This window comes from Paramormyrops kingsleyae, chromosome 16, assembly GCF_048594095.1.
Source record: "Paramormyrops kingsleyae isolate MSU_618 chromosome 16, PKINGS_0.4, whole genome shotgun sequence".
In the NCBI taxonomy this organism is placed as follows: Eukaryota; Metazoa; Chordata; class Actinopteri; order Osteoglossiformes; family Mormyridae; genus Paramormyrops; species Paramormyrops kingsleyae.
Window position 1 is genome coordinate 15,356,203 of NC_132812.1, and position 12,324 is coordinate 15,368,526.

The 12,324-nt window shown below is 41.4% G+C and overlaps 1 long non-coding RNA gene across 1 annotated transcript; it reads right to left on the reverse strand.

Annotated features, from left to right (window-relative positions):
- Positions 1-10,745: 10,745 nt before the first annotated feature.
- LOC140578714 (uncharacterized) lies at positions 10,746-12,102 on the reverse strand. Its single transcript, XR_011982978.1, has 3 exons — positions 11,510-12,102; positions 11,091-11,373; positions 10,746-10,965 (listed from the first exon to the last, which is right to left on the reverse strand). It is a non-coding gene; the product is annotated as an uncharacterized lncRNA (long non-coding RNA).
- Positions 12,103-12,324: the final 222 nt, after the last annotated feature.

The window sequence follows — 12,324 nt, forward strand, 5'->3', positions numbered from 1 at the left end:
CAGACACTAATTGTGTTTGTGTTTGCAGCCTTAATAATAATTTCAAGACAAGTTCTGTTTTCCCTGCTGTACCAAAACTGCACTGAAGAGTGAACCCAAAGCTGAGGTTTGTAACGAACCGTGAATTTTGTATACCGTTACACTGCAAATAAATATAGACTGGAAATACCCTTACAGGTTTTCTCATTTGCTAAGACACGCTCAGTGAAACTGGGATTCACTTGATCTTCATCATCACATTCTTAGCACAGGAGAAGTCTTCTCTTTCAAATGCCTTAACACTTTTTCATTTGTTTCACACATTTTTCACACCCTTTGTCAAAACAGTCACCACAGATCTCATTGAAAGATCCCAAACTCCATTGGATTCACTGTGTTGAACAAAAGGAAAACATCTATTAACAGCTGATAGAAAGTACTTGCATAATTATGAATATCCAATGTACCTGTGTGAAACTTGTTTGCACAACTCTTCAATCAGCAATCAGTCTGTATACCTATAAATCAAGGCGTATATCAAGGTTTTTCACTGGGTGCAAGAGAGGATATTGAATGTGATGTGGATGAAGCCAGGTGGCCCCATCGTCAAGGCAGAAGAGACTGAGTATCAATAGTGGCTATTTTTTTTTATTTATACTTTATTGTAATAGATTTTATTTTTATTTTCTTAGCATCTGATAGATGTTATTTTGGTTTACATGTATTTTCTGTAATATTTACAGTATTTCAGGTTTTGGCCACAGTTTGAAAAAAAAGAATGTCATGGAATCAATAAAATTTGCATCAAAGCATTTCTGATTCTGGATCCAGTTCTTTGCAAGAAGTCAAATTTGACACAGCCTATGTAGAAAGATAACAGTTGGCACTGGTAATGACAGCTATGTAATAGGCTACAATGACAAGCAATGGTGCACTGATTCGCACTGAGCGCTGCATTTTGAATTTTGTTGTCCATTGTGTAATGATTGATTGGAAGAGCTCATACACTTATTTGCAAGTTGTGCTGTTTGAAGGCAAAATTTGCTTTTGTTTCATATTTTAAATGTTTTGGCATGGTTAGAGCCTTTTGCAAATAAAACGTGCCACTTTGACCATGAGTGCCACTGTTTAGGCCTGTGTGTTAACTGATTTGAAAATGTGGAGTTTGAGTTGATTGCAGCATCAAAGCAATAGAGAAAAACTGTAATCTAAATACGATCCTGGACATGCAATCACATAGCCTTGGCTAACATAACCTGCACAGCCATGCTGCCGTTTGGCGCTAGCTAGTCCAGAAAGTCCAGAAGGGTCACATTGTACACCATCGGTGATCGGTGAGCTGTTACTCTTCATTATAGTTGCATCTGTATTACAACATCCAAAGAATAGCCAGCACAATGATTTCCATTACTTGGTTTACGTTGGCCTCAGCTGGGGACCTGGAACGTTGGGTCATGCTAGACCTCATCCCTCCCCAGAGATGTGCCTGTTAAGGATGAAGAATTTTTATTTGTCATTGTGTAAGTGGTTTACACAAGTACAGTGAAGTTTAGTAGCAGTTTCCATGACATAGATAACTTAGATACATTCATATGTACATGCTTACACACAAGACACAACAAACAAACAAACAGTAAAATACTTATAAAAACTATACACATGGCATATAAGTTATCAATAAATAACCTGTAACCATATGGTATATATATATATATATATGGGTATAACACTGTTGATGCAAACTGCAGCAGTAGCAGCAGAAAATAAAAATGTCAGTCAGACCACAGTGGAATTAAAGGGGGTAGGGGGTGTGTGTGTGTGGGGGGGAGGGGGTGTGTGTGGGGGGGGAGGGGGTGTGTGTGTGGGGGGTAGGGGGTGTGTGTGTGGGGGGGGAGGGGGTGTGTGTGTGTGGGGGGGAGGGGGTGTGTGTGGGGGGGGAGGGGGTGTGTGTGTGGGGGGTAGGGGGTGTGTGTGTGGGGGGGGAGGGGGTGTGTGTGTGGGGGGGGAGGGGGTGTGTGTGTGGGGGGGGAGGGGGTGTGTGTGGGGGGGGTAGGGGGTGTGTGTGTGGGGGGGGAGGGGGTGTGTGTGTGGGGGGGGGAGGGGGTGTGTGTGTGTGGGGGGGAGGGGGTGTGTGTGGGGGGGGAGGGGGTGTGTGTGTGGGGGGTAGGGGGTGTGTGTGTGGGGGGGGAGGGGGTGTGTGTGTGGGGGGGGGGGGGTGTGTGTGGGGGGGGGAGGGGGTGTGTGTGGGGGGGGGAGGGGCGGTGGCGGTGGGGGTGCGGTAGGGATGGCAGGTGGAGTTCAGCATGACAACAGCTCCGGGCTACATATGTAATCGGTATGTAACTGAACGAGAGGGTCACAGACGGTTGAGAAGCTATTGCCTGGACTATACTGAGTTCCGAAGACTCGTGTGAGCAGGTGAAAAGCCTCCATTGATTCATTATTCACATATCGGCTCCTTTTCCAAGGTGTGACATAAGTTTCAGTCGCATTTCATCACAAAGCTAAACGAAACAAGCACATGTGACACCGACATGACACAAAGCCACCGGACGCCATGGCACCCAACTGGAAGTTTATGCCGGCCGTAATCGCTGTTATTATTATTGCTGTTTTCTAAATAAAAATAAAAGTGCTTCACAGAATTCAGTTTGGAAAAAGATTATGAATGTCTGTCCTTTCAATTTTAGACTCCTGAAAAAGTCTGTGATATTCTCGTTTGTAATCTCACTATCACTAGAATTGTAAAGGTACAGAGAGGCAGGGAAATTTAACATTAATCATCCAAAAAGTCTCTCTGCGATCTAGAAATGGCAGCTAAGGCGAGTGGCATGCATGGCTAAGACAGTCCGGAGATGTTTTATAGGTACTACGGCACTCGTTAGACGCGGATGTCCCTGAAAGAAGGAGCCATTTAAGGGCTCGTTGCGTATTGGCCTTGTAAAGCCGACGTACACATTAGCCCTAATGGTACCCAGCTCTGTACTGTGTCGGTGCTGTGTGGCTGCTTTTAGAAAAAATTGCTTTCCCTGATCACCAGTTTTAAGCTCAGTTATAGGAAAAGTCTACTTAATTAGAACATTTGAACATGATGATACCTTTTGTCACATTGAACGTATTTTTGTATTTACTGCCTTGCTCTCACATGAAACACACAGACAGGTGAGAGTGCAGCTTGGGGTCAGACATTTGTTCAGCACCTCTGGAGCTGGGGATAAGGGCCGTGCACAAGGGACCAACAGTAATACGATTAGTCTGCCGGCCACGGGATTTGAACCAGCAACCTTCTGGTCATACGCCCCACAGGGATCACACACTGGCCCCCATGTGTCCATATACTTAGCTATGCTCCAAAAAAAAATCAATGGTCAAGGGTCCTTGAAATAAACAAATACGGTTTTCTAAATGAAGCAATGTGTTGATTTGGTAGCATCTAGGTGCCAGCCAGACAGCCAGACAGACAGACATTTGAAGACACCAGGACCCCCCCCCGCACACACAAACAGGATGGTCACATCCAACCTGCTATGCTCCCTCCCCCAGACGATGACGGATACCTGTGAGAAGCCATGTCCCATCTGCTCTCTGCCTTGTTTATCCGCCACTATCAGGGACGCCTGCATCTTTCACACCTCCCCAGTGAGGTTTGCCAAACACAGATGAGGTCGCTTCCCAGCAGCAAAAAGGCTGCAAAATCTGGTGCTACATCTCTCATGTTTAGTTATTCAAGGAAAGGAATGGCAAAAAATGAAAAAAAAAATACTTGTGATAGCCTTAGAATTAAGTGTCTTTTATACTAATTCCTGCTGGCACCTGTTGTGCTTTGATGGTGAACACAAAGAGAAACCCTCCCCAGCGTCAGACGTGCCTTTGATATGAAATTTTATACATTTTAATTAGTTAGCAGCCAGTCAGCTGCTGCACCACGGCACCTATGACAAGATGCTGCATAAGTTAGGTGCAATAATTGAGAGAAATACAGAAAGGGAAATATTAATAATGTGCTGATATCACTGTCGTATGTTAAAATAGAAACCCAGCCGTATGTTGTTCTAAAGAGTTGACAGATTAAAACAACACAGTCCCAGTGCAATCATGTAATGACTGTTATCATCATTAATGCTAATTGGCTTTATCTCTGTACAAGACAATGAGAATTTATTCAATCCATCCATCCATCCATTTTCCATACCCACTTATCTTATACAGCTGGTGGGGGCCCAGCGCCTATCCCAAAAGCAATGGGTCCAAGGCAGGGAATAATCCAGGACAGGGTACCAACCCATAAATGGGGACCAAAGCAAAATTATTGTAAGAAATGACTAAGTATGAGTTCCTCAGTATATCATGGTGAGTCAGGTTTACCAAGAAGGCTCTGAAATGCATTTTTGGGAAGATCTACATTTATAGTTATTATAACAATGATGCAATAGTTGTATTTTCTAGCCCACATCCTTCAGAAGGTTAGAAGCCATTCCATGAGGTGGCCTTGTTTCCCACTTATCCAGCAATGGTATTAACCTTCAGACGGCCTCTAATCACAAGCCCTCTAGGTGAAGCAGCACTCAGAGAAACTGAGTTTAGATATCGGCACCTTTATGAGAAACTCGCTTTCAGAATCGTCAAAGAAAAGTTGCCTTCCAGCGGTGTGACTAAACCAGCTCCTGCCCGTTCTCCGTGTGGTCCCTGTGCACCGGCTAATTAAACTCGAAAACATCTTAAAGCTGCGCCATAGAAAACATCAGGAATGTATCCTGCACCTTGACTGATCAAACGCAGACAAAACTCCCCAAGGAGCCAGACCCACATCCGAGGAATCTTGTGTTTTTGCCCTTCAGAGGACTGATTCTCAATTAGGGGTTCGTTTTCAAGTTCCTCAGCATGGTTCATGTTCTGAGTCAGCTTCTGGGCATGCATCTGATGGTTGGCTGTGTATTGACATCTTTTTAAATGTTCGCTACCTCTGAGGGTGCTCAGGAACATCTCCCATACCGCACCTACCCTAACAAACATTCTCATGATCGTCCTACACCACCTGTCCTTCTCCTAAAACTTTCTCAGCAACAAACAATCCCAACCTGAAGGAAACATGGTGAAAAACCAATTAGCATATCAGTCAAGCATGTGAAAACATGTTGGAAACCTGAATAAAAAGAAAAAAATCAAAGTGAATCCATGTTTTCATCAGTAAAGTACAATCATGACTGCATGAGGGTACAATGACTATTGTACCTCATTGCCAGCTTAAGACTTTGCGTATTCATTTTCATTGCCATTTCCAAACAAAGTTCTTCTCATATTCAGAGCAGAACACGCAAGTTTTTGAAAGGAAGGCAACCTCGAGTAACATCGCTGCAGCTCCAGCACCTCACTGTAATTAAGGGCCGTGTTTTTTGCAAGGTATATTTTGCAGTTCTCTTCTAGGATGATGCGATGTGTCTCTGGAGAGCTAATCAAATTGCCTGCCAGATGTGTGTTGTCCCTGGCCCCTTCCAGGTAGATGTCTCAGGGTGGGAGACGCATGACACCACTGGTGATTTTCATAGCGTGAAGACGATGTTGCCTCCCCACCGTGCAGATCCACTGGAGAGGATTGAAGAAGACCATGGAATTATAAGGGGTTTAGACAAGCAGGGAACCTTCAAAGTAGCTAATGTGGTAAGACTTCACATCTTTAAAGGGTATGACATTACTCCACATCTCGATGTTTTTAAGTACGATGATGTACTTTTGGGGTTGTAATGATGGCTTTTGATGATGCAGTAATGGTTTACAAGCTGCTTCCTTCTGAGTGATTTTCTCATGGATCTCTGCAACCGAGAAACAAATATATGGGCTAAGGAACTGCACTAGCAGCTAAGAAGCTAAATTCCAGGAAGGAGCTCCACGAAACGCCAGCTAGTTAGTAACGTGGGCAGACTTGTGTGACCAATTAGAGAAGAAATAATTTCGCAGGGGGGAGAGAAAAGTAGGGCGACGCTATTTCAGTTTTGTGGAGATTATCCAGATGCTCGAATTACTGATGTCACAGGAAGCAGCTAAACGCGAGGAAACAGGTATTTTACCATCCCCAATACCAGCACCTCCTACTGTTTGCAGATGAGCAGAGCTTGACTATCATCAACTGCATTGCTTTGTACTTATATCATTTCCTTGCCACAAAATATGTTTGCCATTAAACGGGGTGGATGTACGATGTCTGTAAATGATGTTCATAAAAATTCTAACTACAACACCATAGTATGGTGCCCTTCTGCTTCTGCATGGCAGTAGTGTGAGCAATAGGAAGTTATAGTAATGTTCTCTCTTATTTACGTCGTCAAAGTCCGGCGGCAGTCCTCCGTAAAACCCGCCCAGTCTGTGTAAAGTTTATGTTTAGATTTTAGCTGATGCTTGCGCAGCAGTTAGCGATGGGGATCCGTTCTGAGAAATGCACGGTTAGTTGAATTTGTTGTGTGAATATCATAGAGAGTACGCACCAGGGCAGGAGCTAGACATCCCGGGCCCCTGCGTTGGCCTGGCACTTTCAGTCACTCGACTGATTTTGCAGAGTGGGGGGATTTTAGGGCCCCTACAAAGCGTGGGGCCCCCTGAATTTGTTATGGTATTCATGCCTCCACCCGCGCCCCTGGTACTTACACAAACCTAGATGATATAGCCTACTACACACCTAGACTGTATGGTATAGCCTAATACACACCTAGACTGTATGGTATAGCCTACTACACACCTAGACTGTATGGTATAGCCTACTACACAGCTAGACTGTATGGTATAGCCTACTACACATCTAGACTGTATGGTATAGCCTACTATACACCTAGACTGTATGGTATAGCCTACTACACACCTAGACTGTATGGTATAGCCTACTACACACCTAGACTGTATGGTATAGCCTATATAATGATGTAAAAGTACAGATTAGTGAATACATCAACCAGTAACATAGTTGTTTATTATCATTACCAATTATTGTGTACTGTACATAATTGCATGTGCTATACTTTTATACAACAAGCAATAGGCAGCATCACCGCAAACATGTGAGTTATGCATTGTGCAATGACGTTACAATGGCTATGATGAATTAATTTGTTCCCTCATTTTAGTTACATTGTGGTCCCATTTTATTGGTTAGTGCCCACAATGTATTAAAACGTGGACATGTTTTACTACATATCCAGTCTGTAGCCTAGTGGATCACTTTCATTTAGGCCACTACATATCTGCATCTGCTGGTGTGGACAGAGATACAGTGGTACCTCAGAACTCGAACTTAATCCATTCAGAACTCCGGATCGAATCCTAAAAAGTTTGAGTTGTGATTGAATTTTCTCCATAGATCGAGTTCTAGGTCTGGTTGGATGGATGGATGGATGGATCCGGAGTTCGGTACGGATTAAGTTCGAGAACCGAGGTACCATTGTAATTGGTTCCCGGCCAATTTTTAGCATTTAAACACAAAATGAACCGAATAAAACAAGAAGCATATACTGTACTAAACACATCTAAGCACATTTATCAAAACAGTAATTTTGTACAGTAATAAAATAAATGTATCTAAACAATATGTAAAGTTAAAAAAAAACAATGTGTCCTGGCCCGATTGCCCCCTCGTTAACCCCGTGTGGAATCCCAGTGTGATCAGCTGTTTATGGTTGTTGTCATTAGTCCTCTTTATTTTGTCCGCATTTCAGTTTGTTTCCCCAGTCCGGTCATTGTATTGTCCGTCTGCGTTTTGTAATTACACCCCGTATTCCCTGATACCCTGACGTCTGCGCCTTTGTCTCCGTTCAGTTTCCGCTCTGCACGACAATATTATTATAATTAATTTATTAATGGTTTATTATTACAGTTTTTCTGAATTGCTAAAACACATTTCCGAAAATCTCATCTCTGTCTCAAAACACTAAACACAAATTCTAAAATTCAAGCTACACTCACAAAACCTTCAACTTGTCTTGCAAAACCAAACATTTGACCCAAAACTATTTTAACTTTACTCAAAATCAAGCACTACTGTCAAAAACCACACAAAACCAGCCAATGTGCAAACACAACTTAGCAACTATTACACACTACATAAATAAGTACAAAACACTGTGGGATAGCGGGAAAATATTTATTTATTCATTCATTCATCCTTGTACATTTAAAAAAAAAAAGCACACATATAAACAAAAAAGAACTGCAGCAAAAAAAGTTTTACATAAAAAAAAAAAAAAAAAAAAAAAAAAGATATTTGTACCGCATATTCAGAAAAATTATTCTGCCTCAGCATCACGCCTCTGTGCTGGGTCAGGCCACAGGACTTCATCCACGTCACATGCTATGTTCTCCCTTGCAAGGCAACGGGGAAAGAAACCTTTAGCATGCCGAATCCAGCCCTGGCAAGATTCCACTCCAATGTCACCACATGCTCCATTCATTGCTTGAAGCAGATTTTCCTGTGTGTAAGGGTTTCGGTCATATACTTTCCATCTCCATGCCGAGAAAAACTCCTCAATAGGGTTTAAAAAAGGAGAGTATGGTGGAAGAAACACATTCATAAAATGCTGCTCATTGTGAAACCAATCGCGAATTCTTTGACCACGGTGAAAGCTCACATTGTCCCAAATGATACAGTTTTTCTGAATTGCTAAAACACATTTCCTAAAATCTCATCTCTTTGTCTCAAAACACTAAACACAAATTCTAAAATTCAAGCTACACTCACAAAACCTTCGACTTGTCTTGCAAAACCAAACATTTGACCCAAAACTATTTTAACTTTACTCAAAATCAAGCACTACTGTCAAAAACCACACAAAACCAGCCAATGTGCAAACACAACTTAGCAACTATTACACACTACATAAATAAGTACAAAACACTGTGGGATAGCGGGAGAATAATATTTATTTATTCATTCATTTATCCTTGTACATTTAAACAAAAAAGCACACATATAAACAAAAAAGAACTGCAGCAAAAAAAGTTTTACATAAAAAAAAAAAATTATATATTTGTACCGCATATTCAGAAAAATTATTCTGCCTCAGCATCACGCCTCTGTGCTGGGTCAGGCCACAGGACTTCATCCACGTCACATGCTAAACTCCTCAATAGGGTTTAAAAAAGGAGAGTATGGTGGAAGAAACACATTCATAAAATGCTGCTCATTGTGAAACCAATCGCGAATTCTTTGACCACGGTGAAAGCTCACATTGTCCCAAATGATAACATACATGGGATGCTCTGTCTGCTCGCGATCTCTCTGCTCAAGCAAAACATCCCGTAGGCCATCCAAGAATGTTAGTAGAATTTTGGTGTTGTATGGCCCAACAGTAACATGACTGTGGAGAACCCCATAGCTGCTGATGGCAGCACAGATAGTTACATTTCCACCACGCTGGTCAGGCAGTTCAATAATGGCACGTTGACCTATGATGTTGCGACCTCTTCTTCTCCTTTTTGCTAGATTGAATCCAGCTTCATCCACGAAGATGTATTCATGAGGCCTAACCATTGAGTCAAGCTCAAAGATTCTCTGTACACAGTGAAAACAAACTACATTTAGTTCTGCAAATGACAACAGTATGATGTATACAGTACATGTGCTGCTTCCCAGACAATATAGGATACATTCTAGTACTGAGTTTACTGTAAAAGTTTACTTACTTGCACATATTGACTTCGTTGCTCTTTCACTCACTCACGGTTTCGCTCAAATGGTACCTGATAAACTTGTTTCATCCTTATCCTGTTGCGTTGCAGGACACGGTCAATTGTTGACAGACTCACACTAATTATTCCCTCAAAATGTATGTTGTCTTCTATAATCCGTTGCTGTGTTTCACGCAGTTGAATTGCATTATTTTGATGGACCATATCCACAATAAGTGTCTCCTGGTGTTGTGAGAACATGCGTGTTCTTCTACCCTCATGTGGCCGTCTTTCAATTCTAAAAAAACCATTTAGTTAGAAGTATACATATATACATACACACACATACATATATATTTTATTCAGTAAATGTTTTCCAACACAGTACCATGGAGAAAATATTTTTCACTGTCCCCTTACTGAGACAAGTACTGTATACTTTTTACCTGTTTACTTCTCTGAAGGTCTGGATTATAGTAGCCACTGAGAACCTGCTTAGGTTTGGTTGCACATGTTGCCCTGCCTCCCTCATAGTCATGCCAGTGATCTATGACATTTGCTCGAATGATGTTTGAAATTACAGATCTTCTTCTTGGTCTTAGTCCTTGCCCACCACCTCTGATACAGACACCACTTCCTCTTCAATTGTGTTGCTCCATTGTTGGATCCACTCATTCCATTTGCATTTGACTAGGCTTATATACTGTTTACTAATTGGACATATGTGTTTTCAATTTTGAGTGGTAGTGTGTAAATGATGAAAACAGTGTGTTAGTTGTGTTTAACTTCTGTAGCCTGTGTGCATCATTCTGGGTACAAGTGCACCACACTGCTAAATGTGTTTTGTGTTTGAGAATGTGGTTAGAGTTTTGGTAAATGGGAGATTCAGATTTGCAAATTGTGTCCTAACCAAGTGAATAGTGTTTAAGATTTTGACAACTGTGGAATTGATTTGATGAAAGAGTTTTGGTAGTTGATAGTTTAGTTTTTACAATGGCATTTAGTGTTTTAGCAATTCAGAAAAACTGTAACATACATGGGATGCTCTGTCTGCTCGCGATCTCTCTGCTCAAGCAAAGCATCCCGTAGGCCATCCAGGAATGTTAGTAGAACTTCAGTGTTGTATGGCCCAACAGTAACATGACTGTGGAGAACCCCATAGCTGCTGATGGCAGCACAGATAGTTACATTTCCACCACGCTGGCCAGGCAGTTCAATAATGGCACGTTGACCTATGATGTTGCGACCTCTTCTTCTCCTTTTTGCTAGATTGAATCCAGCTTCATCCACAAAGATGTATTCATGAGGCCTAACCATTGAGTCAAGCTCAAAGATTCTCTGTACACAGTGAAAACAAACTACATTTAGTTCTGTAAATGACACAGTATGATGTATACATGTGCTGCTTCCCAGACAATACAGGATACATTCTAGTACTGAGTTTACTGTAAAAGTTTACTTACTTGCACATATTGACATCGTTGCTCTTTCACTCTCTCACAGTTTCGCTCAAATGGTACCCGATAAACTTGCTTCATCCTTATCCTGTTGCGTTGCAGGACACGGTCAATTGTTGACAGACTCACACTAATTATTCCCTCAAAATGTATGTTGTCTTCTATAATCTGTTGCTGTATTTCACGCAGTCGAATTGCATTATTTTGACGGACCATATCCACAATAAGTGTCTCCTGGTGTTGTGAGAACATGCGTGTTCTTCCACCCTCATATGGCCGTCTTTCAATTCTAAAAAAAAAAACATTTAGTTAGAAGTATACATATATACATACATATATATTTTATTCAGTAAATGTTTTCAAACACAGTACCATGGAGAAAATATTTTTCACTGTCCCCTTACTGAGACAAGTAAACTTTTTACCTGTTTTCTTCTCTGAAGGTCCGGATTATAGTAGCCACTGAGAACCTGCTTAGGTTTGGTTGTACACGTTGCCCTGCCTCCCTCATAGTCATGCCATGCACCAGAACATGATCTATGACAGTTGCTCGAATTTCATTTGAAATTACAGATCTTCTTCTTGGTCTTCGCCCTTGCCCACCACCTCTTCCTCTTCCTCTTCCTCTTCTATTGTGTTGCTCCATTGTTGGATCCACTCATGCCATTTGCATTTGACTAGGCTTATATACTGTTTACTAATTGGGTTCACTGATTGGACACATGTGTTTTCAATTTTGAGTGGTAGTGTGTAAATGATGAAAACAGTGTGTTAGTTGTGTTTAACTTCTGTAGCCTGTGTGCATCATTCTGGGTACAAGTGCACCACACTGCTAAATGTGTTTTGTGTTTGAGAATGTGGTTAGAGTTTTGGTAAATGGGAGATTCAGATTTGCAAATTGTGTCCTAACCAAGTGAATAGTGTTTAAGATTTTGACAACTGTGGAATTGATTTGATGAAAGAGTTTTGGTAGTTGATAGTTTAGTTTTTACAATGGGATTTAGTGTTTTAGCAATTCAGAAAAACTGTAATAATAAAATAATTAATAAGAAATCTTTATTTTTAAATGCATTTTATTATATAATAATAATTACTGTTACTGTCTATCATTGTCTAAATGTATTTTTACTGTCTAAATATATGTATTAGGCTAGTGTAAACATGCACGGTGCTATCACAATGAATGCGAGGCTGAGACTGAAGCGTTACCCTTTGTTTCCGCTGTGAGACGTGCCGCATG